Genomic DNA, 13,537 nt, shown 5'->3' with positions numbered 1-13,537 from the left:
ATCCCAGTTCGTAGGAGGAATTATGAGCCCCAGCACTTTCCCAGCACTAAAACAGCAATATCTAGGTGCACCCCAGCACCTCTCAGCTCTCCACCACCACCCCTCCAGCACTTGGTTTTCTTGGAAAGAAAAAGAAGCTGTGTTTTCTCTCACTGTTTTCTCGGTATAGACAACATATGGCTCAAAACTGTGAGGCAATCTGCTCAGAGTCTGGCTGCACTCTCAGCTCTAACTCAATACAGCTTTTCACTTGAAGTTTCTATGCATGCAATTCCTTGGGGACAGCACTGAAAGGCAGCCCCAGTTCATCTCACATCCAGCCAATGCAAGCCTGGTTCGATCAGCTTGAATAGACTTCCATTTGTACAAAGAAAAAGAGAACAAAAATTGCATTTTTCTTTGCCCATCCATATGTGGCTCATCAAAATCCAGTCTCCCACCTGCAATTCTTTAAGCTATGTATGTAGAAGGAAACATGAAACAGAGGGATTTCTTTCCCCCTGGATAAATTAAATCAATTCCCCTGTCAAGCACTAGTGCTAAGGCACTGCCATCTAGTGTGGAAAATCAATATAACAAAGAAAGAGGAAAAACAGAAGGAAAAACAGAAAGGAAAAAAAAAAAGTACAAAGAGCATTTACAAAAAGGCAGATGAAATTCTATTGACTTCCATCAATTTTGAATACCCACTCATGGTATTCACAACATTCATCATTCCACTTTATGGTAAAGCACAGAAGCCCTCCCTTTTAAGGAAAATCCCTGACCTGACAGGCAACAGTGGATTCCATTAGATGGTACTGCATCATGTCAGACAAACTCAGCAGAGCCCTTGGTCACAGCAGCCTCAGTTGGTGTAACTCTGTGAAACTAAAATTCTACAGTATTTAGTGGTAGGAATCTCTTGGTAGAAAATAGCTTTTTCTTAACTGCCACACATTTTACTGCAAATTTACAGTTTCAAGACTTGATTCTCTAAATCATGTTATATGGAAAGCATTGCAACATAGCAATCTGCAAGACCAGAAAATCAGAAATTTTTGGATTTTGCCTCTTTCTGTACTAGCTGAAGATTTTCTCTTGTCTTCCAAACATTCCTTTCCATGCAGCCCTAGTTTCCTTTGTTTTATGTCCTGTGAAATTACCTACAATTGTTCAATGAACATGCAAAGGATTTGACCTGTTTCGCTTGGACCAACTTTGAACAGATGAAGTTAAGTACACATGACATGAACCAGTGGAGCATAGATTGGATAAATTTACAAAAGTTGCAGAACCCTCATAAAGACCAATTATTATAAACACCTTTATATTATTTAGTATTTCTACAACTTGTAATCTCTATATTACTGCCGTTATGATCAAGAATGTTAAACACTTGATTAACACTGTTGCTGACTTCTTTCCAGAACTGTAGCAAGAGAGTTTTATGTATTGCTGGTACAGATATTCTGTATCATCCTGAACAAAACCCTCTCTAGAATACAAGCTACATCAATGATGGAAAGTTCACACAACACAAGCCAAAGGGTTGTGTTTGAACACTGTCTCACTTGAGTTTTGATTTATATTTAATGTGGACACAGAGGGACAGACTAGCTGACACCATCAAGACATCCAGATGTTCTCTAAGTGGATGCAGGTGAGCTCATAACAAGGGTATCTGTACCAATCTGCCCAATCCCTCCATCGCAATAAACAGTGATGGAAATACACTACACCTTAACAACATATGCCCCACCTAGAAGAATAACTTTTGAGAAAAAAACATATTAGTAGGCATAACTGACACAATTTCATTGATATTGAGGTGTTTTGACAACCTACAACTGACACAAGAACTTAAGATCTTTTTTATTATGCTGCTTCTCTATGATCATGTATCTATATTTAACTATTAGGTGTCAGTCAAAGCAAACAATATTTTTGTTTTAGCTTGTTGTCATAAGGGAATTTTTAACAGCACAAAGAACCTTCAGCTACATCGCTTCAGCAATCTTTTCAGTAATGTGGGAAAAGCAAGAGGAATATCCAACATTTTTTTAATATAATCCTAGTAACTAGTGCCGCATGTTCTATTCTTTCATTAAAATTTCAAGAAGGAAAAAATGTAAACTGTTGAAATATCCTAATAATTAACTACCTTGTATTTACTCTATGCATCCATTCCACAGTGTATTGCTAACAACTCCATATTGTTCATATTTCCTTTACTATTATTTTTAATAGTAAAAAAGGCTACTAAAATAATCCTCTTCAGCATTTTTGCAGTTGCTACATAAATTGATTCAAGCTATGCTAGGGGAAAAATACAGAAGCTGAAAATCAGCAGCAAAAAAATATGTCACAATAAAGGAACTCAAGACTGATTAAAACCATCAAAATGGAGAGAAACCCAAAGAAATCCAAGGCAGTCTGTCACCTTCATGAGAGATAGCACCAGAATCTCTCTAAAGAATGACAATAAAAATTATTTTAAACAGTGGTGATTTTCTAAATTTGTGACAGTTCTTTCTTCAAGCAACATGTGATCAACAACGACAGTGCTACCCAATTAGTAGTTTGATTACTTTTTCAGATACTTTCTTAACTGTAGCATATTTAAAATTCTATGGCTTTGAATTTGGGTGAGAAAGTCCTACAAGGAACTTTATCCTGAAGCAATTGTTTCCCTTTTAATAGGACACACTGATGTAAGTAAAAAGACAACATAAAGCTAAAGCTTTGAAGTTTATGACTTTGAGAATAATCAGAATTTATAGCTTAGCATCTACTTAATTTACCTGCAGCAGTTCACCTCCCCTTTTCTGAGAAGTGTTTTCAAATAGCCAATGTCAATGTAAATCACATCAGGGAAGAGAACCAGAAGATAATTTAGGAGCAGTCCAACCTCCAGCTCAAAAGCCTGGTCAGTTATGAGGTTGGATCAGATCAGCAGGGCTCGATCCAGAAAAGTCCTGAAAGCCTCAAAGGACACACAACACACACAGCATCACTGCACAGACTGTTCCAACACCTCCTTAATGGAGGAAATGTTTTGCCTTTCATCAAGGAACTTTTAAGTCCATTAGGAAACTTGAAGGCTGAGTTTTATGGGCCTACCATATGTAACATTTAACAGTCTTAATTTCCTGATCCACAGCCTACAACCATATACCTTTTTGAACTGAAATTATGGCAACATGCTCTGGACCAGCAGTAATTGTCTAGTAATTTGCAATAATCATGCTACATGACTGCTTGATAATAAATAGCTTTTACTAGCATTGCTTTCACTGTTACAAACTGACCCAATTGAGCAAATTAATGAATTAGAGCTAACCACTGCTAGAAAGCAAAGTGAATTTTGATAAAATGTCAATTTCTGGATTGCAAAACCTACACTACAGACACGGGATAAGGAAGGAAAGAAATAAGTGTGGTTTATTGCCAGTCACGGAGGTGATAAGAAAAACTAAATTTTCCAAACCAGCAGTCTAAATTCAAATTTTTCTATCCCTGCTGCTTGCCTGGTACTCAAAGTGCAGATGGAAATTTTCACTAAACTTGACTGGATTTTCTGAAAATACATTCAAAATTGAAAGCATTGATTTGGAGGTCAATTTTAGTTTCATATTATTCTCAAATGGGATTCATTACATGGTTCATTAAAAAGGTTAACTATTTTTGCTAGTAATCTCACTATGATGACCGAGGATAATCCTGATTTCAAAATAATGTATTAAAATATTTTAAAAAAACCAAAGAATATCTTCTCAGTGTTCAGAATATTTTTTCTGTATTCAGAAAATGCAGCCAAGCAACCACTCCAGGTTCCTTTGTACCTTTATGCATCATGGTGACAATACAAAAAGTCTTGCATACATAATTAATTATAAATGAAAAAATTTGCCATAGTCTAAAAAGCAAATAATTTTTTCTATTTTTTAAATTTCAGATTACTTATTGCTTATAACAACTGCTTTTGTCCCTCCATACTTTGCAGACAAATAAAGAATATTTAAATTAACTATATTAAGTTTGCGGTTACTATTGAATTTAAGCTGCTTCAGCAGCATGGTTGCAGGAACACAAACAGTGTGCCATAACACTGCATAAATATTAGTTGGATGCAACTCCGGTCTTACTGGTGCCTTTGACCAAGAACCCTTTGTTTTTCTCAAGGAGTTATTTCTTAGGTATTTCGCTCTATAACAAGTTTTTTAATTGTGGAATGCGCCACCCTGACTGAGTGCTCTGGCACTGAAGCATACCTGTGACTATGGTGCTTGGCCAGGGGTCATTGGAGGATGCAGCTCTTGCCTTATTTGCGGGTATTCAAATAAGGGAGACATGGGAAATATATCTAAATTATATATATATATATGTATATATACACCCATGGGACATCCCCAGGGCTGTACTAGCCCTGACAGACCCACTGGGTTTCCCCACCTTGCCAAGTGCACCCAAAAGCACCATGAGCCCCATGTACGCTTTTGGCAAGGGTGACCAATGCTCAGCCTTGCTCCTAAGTCCATGTCAGACCCCTCAAACCAGAAAAGGAAAACCATCTTCTGAAGACATGGACTTGCACAGGCCATGCTGTTTTTATTCATGGCATCCCTAGAAATGGGATTTAGGAAGGAAGCACTGCCAGGAGACAGTAGCTGGGGAACTGATTAGACAGAGAGCATTTAACCTAATCTCCTCTGCCACCAGCACATTCTGCTTCCTGTAATTAAATGTGATCACAGATGCAATTCTTTAGGGGCATAATGCCACAAATTTAGACACCAAACTACTTCAGCTACAGGTGGAAAAAATAAATGCTGAAAGTAGAGGAATAAAAATATGAGGGTTGTTATGACTGGAGGCTGAACTACTAGACAGCTAAAAGTCACATGAAGATATAAACTTAGCAGGTGATGAGGTAAAACTTCAAAAATTCCATTAATCTTCTAAATAACAAACAATTCTGAAAAGTTTTTCTCTTCTGTCCTAAAGAATTACAGGGTTATTTTGAAGCCAAAGGATGTAATTATCTACTACTCCATATGTTTTAGGGGGAACAAAACCACACAGACTGTCTCTCTGTGTCTGTAAGATTTAGAGAGGTTATATTCACTTCCTCTATCCCCAGACACCAACTGACAGTGTGAAGATGAGAAATTTATATTTGCAAGCTATGACAAAATTAATATAGGTAAACAAGCACAGCTTTCTGAGAGATTGGTAACAGAAAATTGAAATCTATGGGTCCTGGGAAAGTAGAAATTCCAGGCAGGATTGTTAATTACAGTGGTCTTAGCTCCATTCCCTAAAGAGTTTTGTTTTACTCTTTAAATATGGTAAGACTTAACTACACATAGTTCTTCTCCAAAGAAGGGGTACTTCAAATGGTAAGTCAAGCAAAAAGGCTGGTGTGGGATTTGATGCCAGAATTTTGAATTTAAAAGAGGATAGAAACAACTTTGCTTGAACAACAGTCCCATTCTATCTTGCATCACAAATAGCCACATTATTTTGTTCTTTTTTTCCTCCTGACGTCCACGTAGATTCAGCAGTATTGATCAGCATTTGTATAAAGCTGTATAATGGTATTTTTAGAAGGACAGAATGAGTGATATTTATATTACCATACACTGGAAAGAGGCAAAAATAGATGGAAAGGCAAGAGTAGCCATGCCTCTGCTTTGTTTCAGAACTGCTCAAAAGCCACAGTAGGCATTAACAACAGAAATAGTAACAGCTGTCTGAAAAGAACAATACTGGTGAGTGACTGCCTATAAAAGGGTGACTGTGAGAAGAAAGGAAAAAAAATGTGTTTACTAAGAAAAGCTAGCAAAAAGTATTGTTTAGTTTTAATCTTTCTCCCCTGTATTATCTACACATTACACTAATTAAATTGTTGGCACTCAATTTTACTGATTTATTTTATCTGCCTTCTAGCCCTTCTGTAGTTGATTTTCATATTATTTTGTATTCATGAGTTTCAATGAGAATGAAAAAGCTTGGATTAAGAACCAGAGTGTTACAGAATAGTTCTGTATACACAAACTGGACATCTGTCATTACTCTCATAGTTTTGCAGGTATGGTGGTTTTAATGATGATTTGAGTAACAAAAGAGGGGTAATCTCATTTAATTAAATTGTTAGTAAGAGGTTATGAAATTAACCTTTTTGCAGAAAAAAAAATTATATAATCATGAATATATGCAATATTGGGTCTTTTAGCTCCTATCATTAAATAAAGAGTTTCACAGATCCTAGCGACATATATAAAATATTCACTAATACAAAGCTTTTGGAATGATAGCACACTTCCAATAACTTCTGTGGAATGCACTGACATAGTTTTAATACTTGAAAGATCCTCTGAAGATCTACATTCAATAAAATATAGAATAATTTCACTACTAACTTAAGTTGCAGGAGAATGTTTACAACAGAATGTAACAAGAGTCCCTGAGCCCTAGTACTTCTCTCTTTGGGAATATTTGTTAATACAACCAAAGGGTAAAACCCAGCAGGCATGAAAGACAAAAGATACAAATGCATCTGAAGGTTATTGTTGTTCACTTATGCAAAAAATAAAATACACTGACTTAGTTTCCAAACGTTGTCTTTCTGCTAACGCAAAGAGAACATCTCTATAATTATTAAATACAACTGAACATAGGCTAGGCAACGACTTGGAATCTTTCCTTTCATTTATAAAAGTCAATGATGTTGATTTTTCCCCTCAGTTTCCCAGCCCACACCTTCTACCCCTGAAGAGGTGTGCAGAATACCTATTTCAGTGCACTGCTTGCCATGAGCAGTAGCACTTGTAACTGAGTTGCTGTCTCTGCATTGAGTTATTCACAGTATTTTTTTAAAAAGTGTTGTACCATTCCCTTCAAAAGGAAGTATTATTTTTTATTCTATAAGCTACTCTAGTTTTCTTTTTTTGCTAGGTGCATGTCATTGGGATAGAACCAGGTCAGGTACGGGGTACGTGACTGGAGCAGAACAGAGCCACCCCAGGGGCGGTGGCAGTCCCCAGAGGCTGCAGCCCCTGTCTCTGCACCTCCTGCTCAGAGCCTCTGCCACAGGGTTCAGGCATGTTAGGAACAATGAGAAAGGGCACAACTACATTTTGACCCAGCTGCTCTCAGCTGCAAGGTATTGATGAAGGAATCATTGCACCAGCTGTAACTCAGAGCAGACTTCACACTGCTTAAGGCCAGGCAGACCCCACAGCACAAGGAATGGGCAAACAAACTGTTGCAGATCCCTGAAGGCACAGCTCCTCTTTTGAGCAACCCTGGGAGAGACAGCATACAAGTAACCTCACAAAGAAATAGTATTTGCATAAATGTTTAAAGCATTGAATTCATCTTGCTGGTAGAATCATGAAGCTCATTAACACCACTGTGATTTTTGCTGGTGAAGTCCCCAAAATATTTAGAGCTGTGATGATATGAATGGAATTGCACCTTGCAGCAAGATGCACCCTTTAGCTTGTCTTCTGAAGCTACACTGTCAAAATGCAACCAACATGATAAGTTTAGTTACCACAATCTTATAAAATGCAACCAAAATGGAATGGCATCAGTTTTTAAAATTGCCATAAAAATCACAAATCATCACTGCCTAACTCCTGATGGGATTTTGTGTATTAGAAATAGTTACAAAACCAAATTAGCACTCGTGTAGTTTGAATTTCACCTTTATGTGAGGGACTAGCACAAGGCTATTTGTTGCTTCAGTCCCAGTGAAGTTTCAATTTTGAATGGAACTTGATTATTAGTTTCACACACTGTTGGTCCTTATATATATGATTAGTTCCACTTAGGTCAAAGAAAAAAAACCAAAAAGGAATTAATTCTCTTAATATTCTTGAATTTAGATGAGGTAAAAGCTAAATGTGCAACTACTGGCTTAAAAATAAAAAATTTTAAAAAAAAGCATTTAAATGAAAGTACTGAAATCCTGCTGAGAATCATATTTTACACATAGGACTTTTTTCTCCTAATGTTTATTCAATATATGAATTTTAAGTACAGTATAAATTACTTCTTCTGAAAAAGAACACGCAGTTTGATCAAGCTGGAGTGAACAATCTCCACAGGAAATCCATCATGAAGCATTTGATTTGCTAAAGCAAAATGGAATTTGCCTAGTAATTTTTTTAAGGATTTTCCACTGGACTTCCACTGGCTTGGTTTATAAAAGAACTATGATTTGAGTGGCATTAGTACTCCACATGCTTTAGGGAAAAAAGCATGTCTTGTAAGGAGAAGTGAAACAAAATCACCCTTGGATATAAAAACAACATCAGTTTGTTAGGTTAGGATCTCAGCTGGTACAGTGCCTCCAACTTTTTTCAATCATAGTCAAATAACTACCAATAAAATAAGCAGTCTGTAGTGCGAAAAAGCCCTGCAAACACAACCACGGCCAGCTTAACTCTGTAACAGCCTTCTTAAATGACTCTAGCAGTAAAGTACTCCAAAGCTGGAGAAAGAAAATCTGCAGAAAAATCTGGGAGCAGATACAGAGCAGCACCATTCACCTCTCCTGCAGTGTGTGACACCCAGGACCTGCTGAGTTGCTGAGACAATGTAGGACAACGCTGAGCCGGCTGCAAGCTCCACTAAGCACCACACCAGTCTGGAGCCACCCAGGACCCCAGCAGGGTGAGATGGATGCACAGCACCCTGTGCACTTTCCTTCTTGACCCATCTGGGTATTCTGAGCTCATCCTTACACTGAGCAATACATTTTGCAATTACTTCTGGCCAGAACACAAGCAATTACTGCTGGCTGCTTTGTCCAGGCCATGCTGGTGTTCAGCTGGACCAAGAAATGGACCTTTCCTGATACTCTCTCCTCCTCACACCCACAGGATCTTACTTTTGACCTCTGAGAGAGCTGTCTGAGCAGCTTTTAACTTCTGGACATCAGTGTGTGGAACTATGCCAAGAAAGGGGACAATGTGACAAACAATGAGCAACCTTGTGGTGCAAACCTCAGTGAATTTTTGTTTCCACACAAATTCTCACCACAGTGTAACAAATGTGGTATTTGCAGCAAAGGAGAAGGCCAGCCATGGTGAAATACCAGCCATATCACACTGAGAAAGCAAACATTGCAAAATATACTTTATTAGCAGTAATGTTTTAATTTTAAATCATCTGCCTGGAATAATATTAAAAGAAAGCTTTTGTATGCATAACTTCTGTGCTTGAATAGCAGATAACTAGAATTTCGTGTTGATGCTAAAGAAAAAATAAAATACGATTTGCTCATCTTACTGTGAAAAAATAAACATTTCCCAGCAACTACTGTCATAAATCCTTGAAAATCTATGAAATGATCTGACACCAAGAAGTGGTTCTCCTGCAAAATATTACAGATCCAGCAAAGTCAGCTTTTTCCCCCAAGTAATCCACAAGAAATACCGGTCTGGGATAATATCAAAACCAGTGTGTTTCCATTTCTTGACATCAAAAATAACAGCTGCTTCCATCAATTCTTCCTTATTCTTTATCTAGCATTGATCCTGGTATATAATATCCAGGATAGTTGATTTTCTTAGTTAATCTCTAATTCTATTTTTTAAATACCACACAACATTTTCAACACTCAGCTCTAAATATTTAAAAGGATCCACAATACTTAAGGATTTAACTGTAGTAAGGTCAGAAACCGGAGACAATGGATAAAATGTGATCACAAATCATTGTATCGTGTTATGCATATTTTGAAGGAAGTGTTAAAAAAAATCAAGAGGGTCCTGGCATAGTTTTTCACTGCAGCAGTGCCTTTGTATCATCTGTAGAGGAATGCAGGTTAATTTTTTATTGCAAAGTCAAATCTGTTCAAAGTTCTTTTTAGTCTCATATTTTAAAATAATTCTGAGATAAAGTCTATTGGTTGAAATGATGACTAACATCAGAATACCAGTTTCAGTAGACTAGATTAGATTATCACACGTTATATCAAGTAGCAGCATTAGAGTAATATTCTTATATTATTAATTATGACTGCACACTTTGATTCATCCCTTTATATTCAGGAACATATATTTTGGAAGAATGACAAGATAAGAAGCAGTCTATTATTTACCTAATTTAAAGTTGTATTAAGAGTTGAGCTGAAATTATAAAAACAGAACATCCTAAAGTTCTGCACCAGTTTTCCAAAGTCAAAGGACTGCCTACAAAATCTCTCTTTAAAGGGTTTTGCTCAATACTGCTGTCAGAAACAACATTCTAGATCTTGAAACTGTTAGAAATCTGAAGCTTTTCTACACTTTGCTTGTGATACTGATTTAATCCTTCACATCACCTCACCTCACTAAAAATCTGTACTCTAATCTTTGATGCTCTGTTTCAGGTTCAAAGTAAATTGTCCCAGTTTATCTCCATGTGTCAGAGAGATGTAACTTCCTTGGTCTCCTTTTTCTCCTCAATGTCTTACATATATTTATTCCAGATTAAAAAAACTCCACCAAAGGTGCAGTGATGCATGGAGAAGATCTTGGCATGGTCACAGTAACCATTTGCAGGATGGCTTTCACACCACTCAGCCCTCAAAAGAGCAGTTTAGGGTTATGTGCCAACCCACCAACCCCTCACTACCCCAGTGGAATGCTGAACTGGATTTGGCACTTACAACACCTCAAAGTATTTTACATGCAATGACACAATCAATGTTGGTTAGGTTTCATTGTTGTTGGGTGGTTGGTTTTTTTTTTTGGGGTGGGGGTTGCTGCTATCATTTTGTTTGAGTTTGGGTTGGTTTTTTTTCAAAATACCATACTGCCTCCTAAAAAATCATTTCTTCCAACTGCTTATTCCCCATCTGATTACAAAATTATTATCACTTGTTTATGACAATTTCCATAGCATCCAGTGTAATCTCAAAGTGCTGTGACTTCAAGTGGAAAATAATCACCATAAATCCATGCTAACATCGTCACCTGTTATACAACAAAAACAAGAGAAAAGGAAAACAGAAACTGTCATATGTGAAACAGGAGTGTCAGCATAGAAAGCATGTCAAAATTTTCAGGAAATATTACTGTATTCTTCTTAAAATAAAGATGTCAGTTCAGCATAGTAAGCTTTCAGCTGAGCACAACACTCTCAACACCCCTAAGTCACATTGCATAGCAGATGTTAAAAGCAAAATCCATTAGGACTAATTAGATTCTACAGAAGAAAAAAAAAAAAACTCGTAATAGCATGCACAGGCAATCTTGCATTACACAACAGTACTGAGAGATACTATGAACCACAAAAAAAATTCCCTAAAAACATTAAACATGTAAATTTAACCCTTTTCTCACAAAATGTAAGCTAACAGATGTTACAGTGCTTGCAGCCACAGGAAGGAGCAAGGTCTTCTGTCTCCAGTTAGAGGCAACTTTTGTGATGGCCATGATCTACTGTATATCAACAGGTAATTAATTAATCTGTCATCCTCTATGGCAGTATGAAACTAAGCAGCAGAAGAGTTTGAGCATCCTTCCCAAACTGCTTATGCATCTCATGTTACACTAACCTGACCCAAGTCATCCTCATGTGTACTAAGGTGAGAGTGTTAATAGCATGGAGCCAAAAAAAAACAGTTTCTGGTATTCTCTGATAGAGCCTTTTCACTACCATATAGAAGTTTACTCCTTTAAGTGAGCATTAAGAGACAGAGACAGGATTTGTAATGGACACGTGGAACAGATCTATGAGCACTTTCCAGAACTGAGCCACCAATGCAAGGTACAGGCTAAATTCTGGCCATGTACTAACTGTGAAGATGAATCTACCATTGCATGCATGATAGCTCAAACACCACCAGGGGCAAAGAACTTAATTTTTCTTTTTATAGGACTTATACATACTAAGAAGGAAATCCGGTTTTGTATTTGTCATGACACATTGCCAAAGGCTGAAGCATTATTTCCTGGTAAGCAGTATCAAATAACCTCTGGTTCCTCAATCAGAATTAGTCTGCATCTATCCCTAGATATTAAGCAGTTCATGAATGAGTTTAATGCATATGCAGCATCCCAGGTGAATTTGATCTTCCAGAATGTTTAAGAATATAAAGTAATTTCCTTTTTTTTAGAAAAGTGATAAATGATCATTTCAACTACCAAAGTTTGAAAGATCCTAGAAACTGACCTGAAATATGTTTCACAAGCCACAGATTAAACCTTTGTCTTTCTTTAGTAGCTCTTGGGTAGAAACTCATTCAGCTACTTATGGCCTCAGAAAACAAACAGAATGAATATATCGTCATGTAGGTTTCCAATCACTTTACTATCTACCATTCCTAGGAAACAGAATTGTCCACAGTCCTCAGGAGAAATGGTGAAAAATAAGTTTACATGACTGCTATGGACTTACAGACCAACAAATAATACAGTTGCTGTTAGTTGCAGCTGCTCATGCTGTGAATAACAAATGTAAATGCAGGTATGGCTTTTTCCAGTGGGATATAAAACTGGGTTTCTTCTTTGCTAGCACCAAATTAAGGCTCGGGCATTGTCCAAAACTGGAATAGGCTCCCTAAAGTCTTTTGTCTTGATATTTTGTTGCCTGTAAAACACAGTCCAGGGCTGGACATGAGAGCTTTTGAAATCAGCAACTTCCCACCTAAAACTGCTTCCTCTTCAGGGCTCATGGGGACACTTGGCAAAGAATGAATTGAAAAGCAACTGCTCTTCTTCTTGTGTATTAAGCTCTGCTCATGAGCAAGGAAGGAACGTGGCCCTGGCTAAGGCTGCTGGAGAGCTCTTAGCCCTGATCCCTCTTGTCACTCTTGGTGCAGAGCACAAGGCTTCCAAGGCTCGCTCTCCCTTTGCTGGATTCTTGTGCAGCTGTCAGGCAAGGTAGCAGCACACACACAATCCATCCAGGGCATATTATAATTATTATTATAATAAAGTGTTGTTTTATCAACAGTCTCCATCAATTGAACATCTAATAAGACTAAAAAAAAGACAACAAAAAAACTAAAGCATTTACTTCAGCCACTGTTTCACATGTTTCTCTTCCCATTTTGGTGATTTTCTTTAGTGTTGTTTCCATCTTGCTATATTTCAGAGAAATGTATCTGATCATAAAACAATATATAAAGTCGTTATACAAAAAAGATTCTAAATGCATAACAAGCAGCCAAATTAAAATACGCCCAACACCTTTTCAGCCTATTTTTACGTTAGTCACTTTTTTGCATTCAGAAGTAAAACAAAACAAAACTCCCACCTGAAAATTAAACAAAACCATAAATTTTCAGTTAACTGTATAAATTTAAGTAATTAACTAACTATTTTACTTTTCACATCAGAAGCTTGAAGACTAAAAACCAAAACAAAAATCATTACATACAACATCCAGTTCATCCCTGGCATTATTCCAGATAAATCAGTGGTATTACACTGGGGATTAATTTGGAACACTGATGTGAATTGGAGGACTCTTCTACACAGCAGCCTCATCGTAACATACACACACAAAAAAATAACCAAAACATTATGAGCATCACAAATGCTCATGGAAAAAA

At 37.1% G+C, this 13,537-nt stretch overlaps 1 protein-coding gene across 1 annotated transcript in view; it reads right to left on the bottom strand.

The window, feature by feature from the left end:
* The window catches only part of KCTD8 (potassium channel tetramerization domain containing 8), a 92,092-nt gene that overhangs the window by 76,142 nt on the left and 2,413 nt on the right, over positions 1–13,537 (bottom strand). The window lies entirely within an intron of this gene.

Source organism: Molothrus aeneus, chromosome 4, assembly GCF_037042795.1.
Source record: "Molothrus aeneus isolate 106 chromosome 4, BPBGC_Maene_1.0, whole genome shotgun sequence".
Classification (NCBI taxonomy): Eukaryota; Metazoa; Chordata; class Aves; order Passeriformes; family Icteridae; genus Molothrus; species Molothrus aeneus.
This window is presented reverse-complemented; position numbering and strand designations above follow the sequence as displayed.